The following is a 12,964-nucleotide window of genomic DNA, read 5'->3' on the forward strand; positions in this document are numbered from 1 at the left end:
TGCAAGAGTTGTTTCCACCCACCTCTGTTGGGGCCAGGCAGAGAGAAAAAGGCCCAGGGTAGCTCCCAGATACAAGGTAGGGTCCTGGACGCAGGGCTCCAGCTCCCCTCTGCTGGACTCCACCCACCACCGCTTGCACCAGAGAGTGGGCGGCAGATGGGGTGGGAAACGGCTTTTATGCCTCTGAAAAAACCAGACTGAGGCTTAAATCCTTAAAAAAAATTTTTTTTAAATAAAGCATATCCTGCAAGAGAACTGACCAAATGCCCACACCTGTCCCTAACACATCTGAGGTTTATAAAGAGGGACATCTGGAGCGAAAAATGTAAAGTGGTCCTTGGTCTTATGCTCCGCAAAGGAGAGACAGAGAAGTCAGTGAATAAGACCTGACTATGGAAATGCTGGCCTGGGCCAGGCAGATACGAGAGCCATCAGAAGCAATCCCACCCAGGGGGTGCTTTGATGACTTGTGTGTGACTGACACTATTTGAAAATGAGAGGGTGCCAAGATGGTGCCCTCAAAGCAGTCACTCAACCCCAGAAAGGGTACAGAGACACCATGACCCCTCTGATAAAAGTAGACAGTGAGTAGGGCAAGAGTGGAGCCAAGAGACCAGCTATAGGGTGTCCACCAGAGATGCGGGTGGCCTGTCTGGGAAGAGCAGCACCCAGGCTGGAGAGTACTTCTGGAAGGAAGAGGGAAGCAGAGCAACAGCACTTGGTAACTTAAGGGATGTGAGACAGGAGAGCGAAGAGTGGAAGGAAGAAGAAGAGCCATCTTCTCTCGAGGTGGAGAAGGGGGAAGAGCAAAGGCCCAGAAGAGGCAGAACCACCAAGCAGACTGACCACTGGCATCGGGTCATAGATGGTCAGCCAAGAGGAAAGAAAAGAGAAAGTTAGGTATCTGTGCTTTATTTATTCCTTGAAAATACCTTGTCATTTGATGGAGCACTCCGTTCAACTGCAAAGATTTTTTTTTAAAAGCCTTGGCCTAGATATTTATCATTATCGCTGACAGGTGCAGCAGCATCCACAGCCCCTGAGGTGATGGGTAACAAGTGTTAGATGATAGAGCCTGCGCTCTAGTCACTCAGGCAGCCAGAGAATAGAACTGAAAGCAACTCTTGGGTCACAATTTATACCGGGAAAAGAGAAGCCCACGAATGAATCTAAGTCAGATTCATTGCCTCTGCAGCTTGCTCCATTCTCTGTGCACCAGGTCACAACTTCAGCAGGACGGAGAGCCTTCCGAGATGGTGCCAGATAAAGAGGGAGCTGGTGTGTGTGGAATGGGGTGTATACAAAACTACCATCCTCTTCCCGACAGAGGGCTGCTCACAGACAGACTGGAGCAGGAGGAAAAGCATGGCCTCTGAAATCAGAGCATTGGGGTCTGAGTCCATGGTCATGCCTCCTGTGTGGTCTTGGGCAAAATACAATTTCTCGACATCAGTATCATCAGTAAGATGGGTGCAAGGAGCCCCTGTGTCAGCTGCTATCCTTGTCAAGTTCGAAATTAGATAAACATGCTATAAAAGCATGAGGTGATGGTTTTTAACAAAAAATGCCCACCACCTCTGAACCTTGGCTATAATCAATTGCAGCTTTGGGCTGGGTATAGCATCCTCACCTGCTGTGCCTTCTGGAGAGCTGTGGTTATGTTGGTAATTCCTTCCCAGAGGTGACAGGGAGTAAAGAAGCAGCAGCAACGCACCATTTGGCCAAACTGGACATGTGCATCACTGGGCTCCAACACTCAATTCCAACCACCCTCCTACAGCTCTTTCCGGGCCTGGCAAGCTCGGCCCAGGGGCACCCGTTAGGCTCTGTCTGGCTGAACCAGGATATCTGCCTATTTCCCATCCTGCCTGTGAAGCAGCAGCATAAGCCCAGAACAAGTTTGCCACCAGCAGGTGGGCACACCATCCTCAGTGCCCTCACATGTTTCTCAGGACCACAGGGAGGTGGCTTTTCAATAGTGCTGAATAAAGCCCTACTGGGAAGAAGGGAGGAGAAGGGCAGCCTCTAGTCCATTTCAAGTGCTATTCGCAGAGCTGACCTACTGGACCAGCAGTGGTTCTCATCCTTGGCTGCTCAATGGAATCATCTAACAAGGTTTTTTTGTTTTTGTTTTTTTGTTTTTAAATGCTGATGCTGTGGTCCCACCTTGAACTGAATCCGATCCTCTGTCAGCTGAGCTTGAGCATAAGTACTTTAGACCTTCTGGTGATTCTAATACACAGCTGGGGTTGAGGACCTTTCTAGCTAATGGTTTCTTGTAATGGCACCATCATGACTAATTTCAGATACTGAGTGCCCACTAGGGCTACTGTGGTGCTGGGGATGCATGTCCTGTAACTTCCACATGTGTTTACTTTCAGTGGGTAAGCGCCAGAGGCCAGGACCTGTATATGAGTCAGTTTCCCCCATGATGAGCCATGTACTTGACACTGTCCAAATGGATATTCAGTTAGTAAACACAGGATATTTCTGCAGGGTACTGTACAGTGCCCTAGGGACATGCAGTAAAGTCACAGAGAACGTGCAAATTATTTTTAAGTACTGCAAGGATGCCGGCTATAAGAGCAAGTACCCAAAGAGTAGAGGCTCCTAGGCACCAACAGGAAGCAATCAGGAACATTGCCCCATTCACAGCAGCAACAGACATTAAGTTTCATAGACGTTTCCTAAGTAAACTTAACTCTGCTAAGATCTATAAGAAAAAGCAGAGGAGTTCCCGTCGTGGCTCAGTGGTTAACAAATCCGACTGGGAACCATGAGGTTGTGGGTTCGATCCCTGGCCTTGCTCAGCGGGTTAACGATCCGGCGTTGCCGTGAGCTGTGGTGTTGGTTGCAGACGTGGCTCGGATCCTGCACTGCTGTGGCTGTGGCCAGTGGCCACAGCTCCGATTCGACCCCTAGCCTGGGAAACTCCATATGCCATGAGAGCAGCCCAAGAAAATGGCAAAAAAAAAAAAAAAAAAAAAGAAAAAGCAGAAACAAAACAACCTATCAAACTGGCAGATGATAGAAATTGGAAATCCGGGAGATAAAAAAGGCTGAAACACCTTCAAAAACCATCCTGGCCTAGCTAAGAGACAAAGACATACCTATTCTCACCTGCTGCGAGACTGGAAGAAAAGATAAAAGCTGATGGTACCGAAACTGTCAAAAACAGATCAAGATGGCAGAGTGGGAGGATGGGGAACCCACCTCCCCAAGGAACAAATCAAAAATACATCTACGTGAGGAACAAAGATCACTGAAAACTAACTGGAGACCGGCAGGACGACTCCTACGTAAGCAAGGCTGTAAGAAAGATCCACAGAGAATTGGGAAGGAAGGGAGGGGAAGTGATCACGTTGGGAGCCGTGCTCCTGAGAGGGCGCCCCGAAGGAGCAGAGCGAGTACACGGGTGGAGACGCTCCTGCCGACTGAGCAGTTCCAGCCACATGCCGGGTGCCCCAGCCCTAGGGTCCAACACCAGGAAAAGGAGATCCCTTGGCTGGTTTGCGGGCTGACCACCCTAACAGAAGGACCATAGGAAGCCTGCTCCGCTGGGAGGAGCGAGTGAACACAGGCCTACTTACTCCGGAAACAGGACAGAGGTCAGACTGAAACTACAGGTCTCTGACCAGTTTTCCATGACCGCCCCGGCACACGCCCTGGTGTGAGCTGAGCAACAGCTCTGGCCCCTCTTGCTTCACCAGGCAGCTTCACAGTGGGGCGAGCCCTGCCTTGGCTGGCTGTGAGGCACAAAGGCAGCCCAGATCCAGAGCAGTGTTTCAGCGAGGTGGGGGCAGCTAGGACAGGTACTTACACAGGCAGTGCACAGAGGCTGTCCACTGACTAGGCCAGAAGCCCACAGCCCATAGCCTGACCCACACCGAGTGCCCACACAGGCCCTGCATGCTCTGGGGTGCAGCTGCACACCAGGGTGAGCAGAGACAAAGGAGGCTCAGACCCAGAGATGGCATCTGAGCAGGGTGAGGGCAGTCATCACTGTTGCTCACACAGGCAGCACATCAGTGGCAGCTGGATCTCTGCGGCCCAAATGCCAGAGCCTGCACCCATGCCCACACCAGCCCCTCCTGCCCAAGCCCTGCTTCCCTCTGGGGTGAGGGTGCCGGTGATGGGGGTGGAGCTAGCTCTGACCTGATCATCAGGGCTTCTGCTGGGACCCAACCCCTTTCCTGGTAGAGCAGTGACAGCTGCTGAGAAAAAGGGAAGTCATACCTCACACCTGGCTTTGGCCCTAGCGCTTCTAGCTGCAGCGCCACCTTCTACCAAGGTGAAAGCTGCCATCACACCCTGGAGAGAGATGTGACTTTTGTTCACATCAGATCCAGGCCACTGGGTCATAGTAGACTGTATAGCGTTGCCCCTGCACAAGGACACCCCTTCAAGTCTGCAGCAGGTAACTGTTTCACCTAATTTCACAGAGATAGAGAAAGCTAAGCCAAATGAGAAGATGGAGCAGTTTGTTTCAATTGGAAGAACAAGAGAAAGCCTCTGGAAAAAAACAGCTAATGAAATATATAAACCATTTACCAGATAAAGAGTTCAAAGCATTAGTGAAGTTCCCCAGTGGTGTAGCAGGTTAAGGATTCAGCATTGTCTCTGCCGTGGCTTTGGTTGCAGTTGTGGTGTGGGTTCGGTCCCTGGCCCCAGAAATCTGCATGCTGTGGGCACAGCCAAAAAAAAAAAAAAAAAAGGAGTTCAAAGCATTAATAATAAGAATGCTAATTGACTGGAATTTTAACAAGGGGCTAAAAAATACAAAAAAGAACCAGTAAGAAATGAAGAGTGCAATAACAGAAATGAATAATACCCCAGAAGGGATTAAGAGCAGACTAGGTGATACAGAAGAATGCAAAAGAGAGCTGGAAGATAGAAAAATGAAAATCACCCAGTCATAACAACAAAAAGAAAAACAAATTAAAAATGAGAACCATTTAAGGCATCTCAAAGACAACGTCAAGTATACAACATCTGCATTATAAGGGCCCCAGAAGGAGAAGAAAGAAAAGGGTCAAAAATGTATTTGATGAGATTATGGCCAAACACTTCCCAAACCTGAAGAAGGAAATAGATACTCAGACACAGGAAGCACAGAGGGTCCCAGACAAGATGAACCCAATAGACCCACACGAAAACATTCCATAATTAAAATGGCAAGAGTTAAAGAAAGAATCCTAAACAGAACAGGAGAAAAATAAAGGGTCACATACAAGGAAACTCTCATAAGGCTATCAGCTGATTTTTCTGTAGAAAGCTTACAGGTCAGACAGGAGTGTCATGAAATATTCCAAGTGCTGAAAGGGACAAACCTGCAACCTAGGATACTCTACCCAGGATTATCATTCAGAATTAAAGGAGAGCTAAAGAACTTCTCAGACAGGCACAAATGAACTTCTCAGACAGGCACAAACTAAGAGTTCATCAATATTAAACCAACCCTAAAAGAAATGTAAAATGATCTTCTCCAAATGGAAAGGCAGAGCCTATAATACGTACCTGTAGGAAAGGAGAAATCCCACTAGCAAAGGCAAATATATAGTAAAGTGGAGGATCAACCATTTAAATAAGCTAGTACAAAGATTAAAAAAACAAAAAAAAATGTAAAATCAACTATAATAACCAGTAAAGGGATAAACACAAAGATGCAAAATATGATATCGTAAACATAAAATGTGGGGAAGGGGAGTAAAAACTGCACATCTTTTGGAATGTGTTTAAACTTAAATGACACAGGTAGATATACTGGTCAGCATTATATAAACCTCATGGTAACCACAAACCAAAAACCTACAACAAACATGAAACTAGAGAAAAAGGGACACAAGCATGCGTATGCACAAGCATACAGCTAAAGAAACTAAAAGAAGAAATAGCTCCTTCCTCCTTCCCTCCCTCCCTCCCTTTTTAGGGTCACACCTGTGGCATATGGAAGTTCCCAGGCTAGGGGTCAAATTGTAGCTGCAGCTGCCTGGGTTCCTGAGTCCTGGGCAAAGCAGAGACTCCCTAAGAATCTGGGTCAGACCTACCTACAACAGATCATGGAGGAACTCCAGGGACAACAGTGACACGTTGTGGGGGAAGAACATTGGAGGCAAAGATCTCAGTAATAATCACCAGCATGAACTCCCCTGGAGGTGACCATTTTGGAAAAATGTGGTCCACCCATCAGGGCTGAGAAGCCCCAGGCCAAACAACAAACCAAGTGAGAACACAGCCCCACCCATCAGCAAACACAATGCCTAAAAACTTCCTAGGCACACAGCCAGCAAACAGACTGCCTAAAGACCTCCTAGGCACAGAGCCTCTCTAATCACACCCAGAGACAAAGCCCCACCACCCTCCAGAGGGATAAGAATCAGTTCCACCTACCAGTGGGCAGACACCAGTCCCTCCATCAGGAAGCCTGAAGCAAGTCCCCGTACCAACTTCAGCCACAAAGAAGCAAGAGAAGCTACAAGCCTATTGCCTGCAATAAGGAGACCACACAAAATAATCTACACAAAATGAAAAGGCAGAGAATTACGACTCAGATAAAGGAACAAGAAAAAAACCCAGAAAAACAACTAAGTGATCTGGACATAAGCAACCTTCATGAAAAAGACTTCAGACTAATGATATTAAAGACGATTCAAGATCTTGGAAATAAACTTGAGGCAAAGATTGATAAATTAAAAGAAACACTGAACAAAGAAATAGAAGATTTAAAGATTAAACAAGCAGAAGTGCAAAATACAATAACTGAAATAAAAAAATTCACTAGGAATTCCCATCATGGCACAGCGGAAACGAGTCCAACTAGGAACAATGAGGTTGGGGGGTTGATCCCTGGCCTCCTTCAGTGGGTTAAGGATCCGGCATTGCCAGATGAGCTGTGGTGTAGGTCGCAGACACGGCTCAGATCCCATGTTGCTGTGGCTCTGGTGTAGGCTGGCAGCAACAGCTCTGATTAGACCCCAGCCTGGGAACCTCCATATACTGCAGGTGCAGCCCTAAAAAGACAAAAAAAAAAAAAAATTCACTAGAAGGAAACAAGAGCAGAATACAAGAGACAGAAGAATGAATAATCGAGGTGGAAGACAGACTGGTGGAAATCACTGACACAGTGCAGAAAAGAGAAAAAAGATTGAAAAGAAAAGACAATCTAGGAGAACTCTGGGACAATTATGAATGCACCAACATCTGCATAATAGGGGTGCCAGAGGGAGAAGAGAGAGAGAAAGGGCCAGAGAAACTATTTGAAGAGATAATAGCCAAAAACCTGCCTAACAGGGGAAAGGATCACTCACTCAAATCCAGGAAGTACAAAACAAACCCAAGAAGGAACACTCCAAGTCACATATTAATCAAACTGACCAAAATTAAAGACAAAGAGAAAATATTGAAAGCAGATAGGGAAAAGAAACATACAAGGGAACCCTGATAAGGTTAGCGGCTGATTTTTTTTCAGGAGAAACTCTGCAGGCCAGAAGGGAGTGGCACAATATACTTAAACTGATGAAAGGAAAAAACTTCCAGCCAAGATTGCTCTACCCAGCAAGGCTCTCATTCAGATTTGAAGGAGAAATCAAAAGCTTTACAGATAAGCAAAAGTTAATTCAGCACCACTAAACCAGCTTTACAACAAATACTGAAGGAGCTTCTCTAGGTGGAAAAGACAAGACCACAACTAGAAGCTAAAAAATTACAAATGACAAGGCTCCCTGGTAGAGGCACACATATAATAAAGGTAGGAAATCATCCACAGACAAATATGCTACCCAAACCAGAAATCATGAGAAGAGCATGGTACAAATGCAGGATAATGGAGATATATTTACAATGAAGAGACCAACAACTTAAAACGAGATTGTATACATACAGACTTCTATAGCAAAACTTCATGGTAACTGCAAACCAAAAATCTACAATCGATAACACATACAAATAAGAAAAAGCAATCCAAACACAACAATAAGACAGTCATCAAACCACAAAAGAGAACAAGAGAAGGGAAGAAATAAGACCAACCAAAACCAAATCCAAAACAATTTTAAAAAAGGCAATGAGAACATGCATATCAATAATTAATTTAAATGTAAATGGACTAAATGTCCCACCCAAAAGACACAGACTGGCTGAATGGATACCTAAACAAGACCCATACATATGCTGTCCTCAAGAGACCCATTCACTTCTAGGGACACATATAAACTGAAAGTGAGAGGATGGAAGAAAATATTCCATGCAAATGGGAATCAAAAGAAAGCTGGAGTAGCAATACTCATACCAGACAAAATAGACCTTAAAATAAAGAATATTTTAAGAGACAAGGAAGGACATTACATAATGATCAAAGGATCAATCCAAGAAGAAAATTTAACAATTGTAAATATATATGCACCCAACATAGGATCAGCTCAATATATAAGGCAACTGCTAACAGCCCTATAAGGAGAAATTGACAATAACACAATAATAGTGGGAGACTTTTTGACATCCCACTTAAGGCAATGACAGATCCTCCAGATATAAAATTAACAAGGAAACACAGGCCTTAAATGATGCATTAGACCAGACGGACTTAACAGATATTTACAGAATATTCCATCCAAAAGCAGCAGAACACACATTCTTTCAAATGCACTGGAACATTCTCTAGGATAGATCACATTCTGGGCCACAAATTAAGCCTCAGGAAATTTAAGAAAACTGAAATAATATCAAGCATCTTTTCTGGCCACACAACACTATACAACTGGAAATCAACAAGAAAAAAAACTTCAAAAAACACAAACATGTGGAGACTAAAAGATATGCTACTAAACAACCAATGGATCATTGAAGAAAACAAAGAGGAAGTTAAAAAATACCTAAAAGCAAATGATGACAAAGACCTAACAATCCAAAACATATGGGATGCAGCAAAAGCAGTTCCAAGAGGGAAATTTATACCAATACAAGCCCACCCCAGGAAACAAGAAAAATCTCAAACAACTAACTTTACATTTAAAGCAACTTGAGAAAGAACAGACAAAACCCAAAGCTAGCAGAAGGAAAGAAATCATAAGGATTAGAGCTGAAATGAAATAGAAGCCAAGAAAACCATCAATGAAACTAAAAGCTGGTTTTTTGAAAAGATCAACAAAATTGATAAACCTTTAGCCAGACTCATCAAGAGAAAAAGAGGACTGGGAGTTCCCTTCGTGGCTCAGTGGTTCATGAATCCGACTAGGAGCCATGAGGTTGCGGGTTCAACCCCTGCCCTTGCTCAGTGGGTTAAAGGATCCAGCGTTGCCGTGAGCTGTGGTGTAGGTTGCAGACGCAGCTCGGATCCCAGCTCTGGTGTAGGCTGGCAGCTACAGCTCCGATTAGCCCCCTAGCGTGGGAACCTCCATATGCCGTAGGAGTGGCCCAAGAAATGGCAAAAAGACCAAAAAAAAAAAAAAAGAAAGTTTCCTGTTAAAAAAAAAAAGAAAAAAGAGGACTCAAGTCAGTAAAACTAGAAATGAAAAAGAAGTGAGAACAAACATCACAGAAATACAAAGGATCATAAGAGACTACTACAAGCCACTATGTACCAATAAAACAAACTAGAAGAAATGGACAAATTCTTAAAAAAGTACAATCTTCCAAAACTAAACCAAGAAGAAATAGAAAAGGTGAATGGACCAATCAGAAGTACTGAAATTGAAACTGTGATTAAGAAACTTCCAACAGGGACTTCCTATTGTGACACAGTGGAAACAAATCCATCTAATAGACATGAAGATGCAGGTTCGATCCCTGGCCTTGCTCAGTGGGTTACCGATCTAGCATTGCCATGAACTGTGGTGTAGGCTGCAGATGTGGCTCAGATCTGGCATTGCTGTGGCTGTGGTGTAGGCCAATAGCTACAGCTCTAATTTGACTCCTAGCCTGGGAACCCCCATATGCCAAGGGTATGGCCCTCAAAAAGACAAAAAAAAAAATTAGGTTCTGATGACAGTTGTACAACTATAAATATAATAAAATTCACTGAATTAAAAAAATAAAGATCAGAGAGGAAACAGAGACCAAAACAGAATGAAAAACAAAGATAAGAACGAACAAACAAAATAGAAAAGATGAATGAAACCAAGAGCTGTTTTTTTAAAAAAGATAAAACTGAAAGATCTTTAGCCAGGCTCATCAGGAAAAAAAAAAAAGAGGATCCAGTAAACAAAATAAGGAAGTGGAGAAATAAGAATCAATATCACAGAGATTAAAAAAATTCTAAGAGAATTCTATGAACAATTATATGCCAACCAAGTTGGACATCGTAGGAGAAATGGACCAGTTTCTAGAAATACACAATTTTCTAATACCCAAAATGTCAACAAGGCTGTAGGGAAATACAGAACTTCATGTTCTGCTTGGGGGAATCTAAGTTGGTATGACTTTCCTAAAGAGCAAGTGGACGTATCTATGAAATTTTTAAATGTGACTTTTGGTTCAAAGAAAATCACTACCAAGAATCTATCCTTGAGTTCATGCAAAAATGTACACCATGGGGTGATGAAAATGCACTGGAACTAGATAGAGGGGATGGTCGCACAACACTGTGAACATACTAAATGCCACTTAATTGTTCACTTTAAAGTGTTAATTTTATTCTGTGTGAAATTCACCTCAATAATGTTTTTCAAAATTTTGTTGTTGTTGTTCTTTTCTGGGGCTGCACCTGCAGCATATGGAGGTTCCCAGGCTAAGGGTCTAATCCGAGCTGTAGCTGCTGCTGGCCTACACCACAGCCACAGCAACAAGGGATCCGAGACGCGTCTGCAACCTACACCACAGCCCATGGCAACGCCAGATCCTTAAACCACTGAGCGAGGCCAGGGATCGAACCCGCAACCTCATGGTTCCTAGTTGGATTTGTTAACCACTGAGCCATGATGGAAACTCCGATTAACTACATTTTAATGAAAAAAAAAAAAATGTAAGTAAAAAAAAAAAAAAAACTGGGGGAGAAGGGAGGGAGGGAAGGCAGACTGGTAAAAGAGGAAGAAGGAGCACTGAACTGGAAACAGTATTTCACAATCATCAGAGTAAAGAAGGAATCTAAAAACGATTATAGGAAAGACTGAATCAGGCCAGAGTCAGCACTATTTGCTAAATCTAGGGAGAAGTCTAGGACAGAGCAGGATATTTGTGTGGTCTTGCAGGACATCTCCAGAGACTGCTTGAGTTGGAAGGGGAGAAACAGTAACCATACCATGGAGAAAGTGGAAGACGTCCTGACCAGGTGTGCTGGGTGTTTCTTTGTTGCCTCTTAGCTCCAAACTTGCCTTCTTCCTTTCCCTTCCTGGCTACACTGAAGCTGGGATTCTGCGAGCTACATTTCTCTTTTACCAGCTGGCCAAGAAGGGCCTCTGAAAGGGATGGCAAGACTGCAAGAGATCATTTTTGTTTCAGTTTGGTCTGGGTCCCAGTAGCATTCTTCACGGCCAATGCTCTCTGCTCTCCCGGGTAGGTGGGGCACCTCCACGGAGTTGATTTGCAGCACAGGGCAGGCAGCATGTTCCTGTCAGAGGTTTGACTCTTGGGCTTCCTTTGATCCTCAGGATGCTGTGTTCTACTCAGCTGCTTTAGAGCTCTTTTTACCCTTTTAGTAGTTAATTAACTACCTCTTTGAGAGTTAACAATTATTTATATGTTAAAGTTTCCTATTTACTCCCCCCCCCCCCCCCCCGCTGGACCCTGAATGAGACACCAGGTGATCAAAACTAAGATCACCACTGAGGGGCAGAGGACACTGTGTTCCCTGAGAGGACGTATGACACAAGTGGTGGTCCAGCCACCTGGAACACAAAACTTAATCTAATCAGGTGAAACATCAGATAACCCCCAAATGAGCAGCGTCACATTTAAAAGGAGAAACTATTCTCCAAAATGTCAATGTTGTGCTGAAACTACAAAAAAATGCTCCAGATTAAAGGAGACCAATAAGGCATGACAACTACATTAATGCCTGATCCTAACTCAATCCAGAACGGGGTGGGAGGGTGGGGGTGGCAACTATAAAGGCCATTATGAAATCATTTGGAATATGAATGGTATTTTAAACTATTTTATCAGTGTTAAAAATGCTCAGAATTTGGTAACTGTTGTAGAATATCTTTATTCTTAGGAAATATCCACTGAAGTATTAGAGCTGAAGGGCCACGATGTATGTGCAAAAAGAGCACATGCCAAAGTACAAATGGCAGATGACCAGGACCTTTGAGTACATAAAACCCAGCTTCAGTGGTGATCTATTGTCCCAAATCATCTCTTCCTGCCAAAGTGGAAGTTCAAAGTTCAAAGTTAACTTCCACTTTGAACACAAATTTGCTTTTATTCCTCTCCTTTCTCACATCATCTCCTTTTTCAGGCTGGACAGACCTGCACAATATTTAAGCATCCTAACACTGATGGATCCCAAACCGAACATGAACTCACGTCCTTAGGTGCTCCCTATCTCGGCAGCTAATTCTGTGTCCCCAGTTGACTGAGCCAGAAACCTGGGACTCATCCTGGACTCCTTCCATCTATGCCTCCTCCCCTTCTTTCGATGCCACAGCCAAACAAGGATCAAACTTCTCCATTTTCTCCTACTCCAAACTCCTGGGTCCACCCCAACACCACCTCCACAAACAAGGCCCCTCTAATCTATCCCTGCAGCCACAAGGACACCTACTTGCACCACTACCACTACCATTACCATGTTCACACATGGCCGCCTCCACCTTCAAGTCAATCTGATATTCACAGGATGTCCTATAAGACCCTAGAGAACCTGTGCTTTGCCACTTCAACTTCTTCTCCTAGCACTGTATTTTAAGCCCCAGGCGCAATGAGCAACTTGTAGCTACTTAAACACTCCATCCCATTTCACACTTCCCTGTACCCTCTCCCACAAAGCCTCTCCAGCCTCTGGGCTTGGGCCTCTTCTCCAGGAAATTGC

The sequence above is a fragment of the Phacochoerus africanus genome, chromosome 9 (assembly GCF_016906955.1).
Source record: "Phacochoerus africanus isolate WHEZ1 chromosome 9, ROS_Pafr_v1, whole genome shotgun sequence".
In the NCBI taxonomy this organism is placed as follows: domain Eukaryota; kingdom Metazoa; phylum Chordata; class Mammalia; order Artiodactyla; family Suidae; genus Phacochoerus; species Phacochoerus africanus.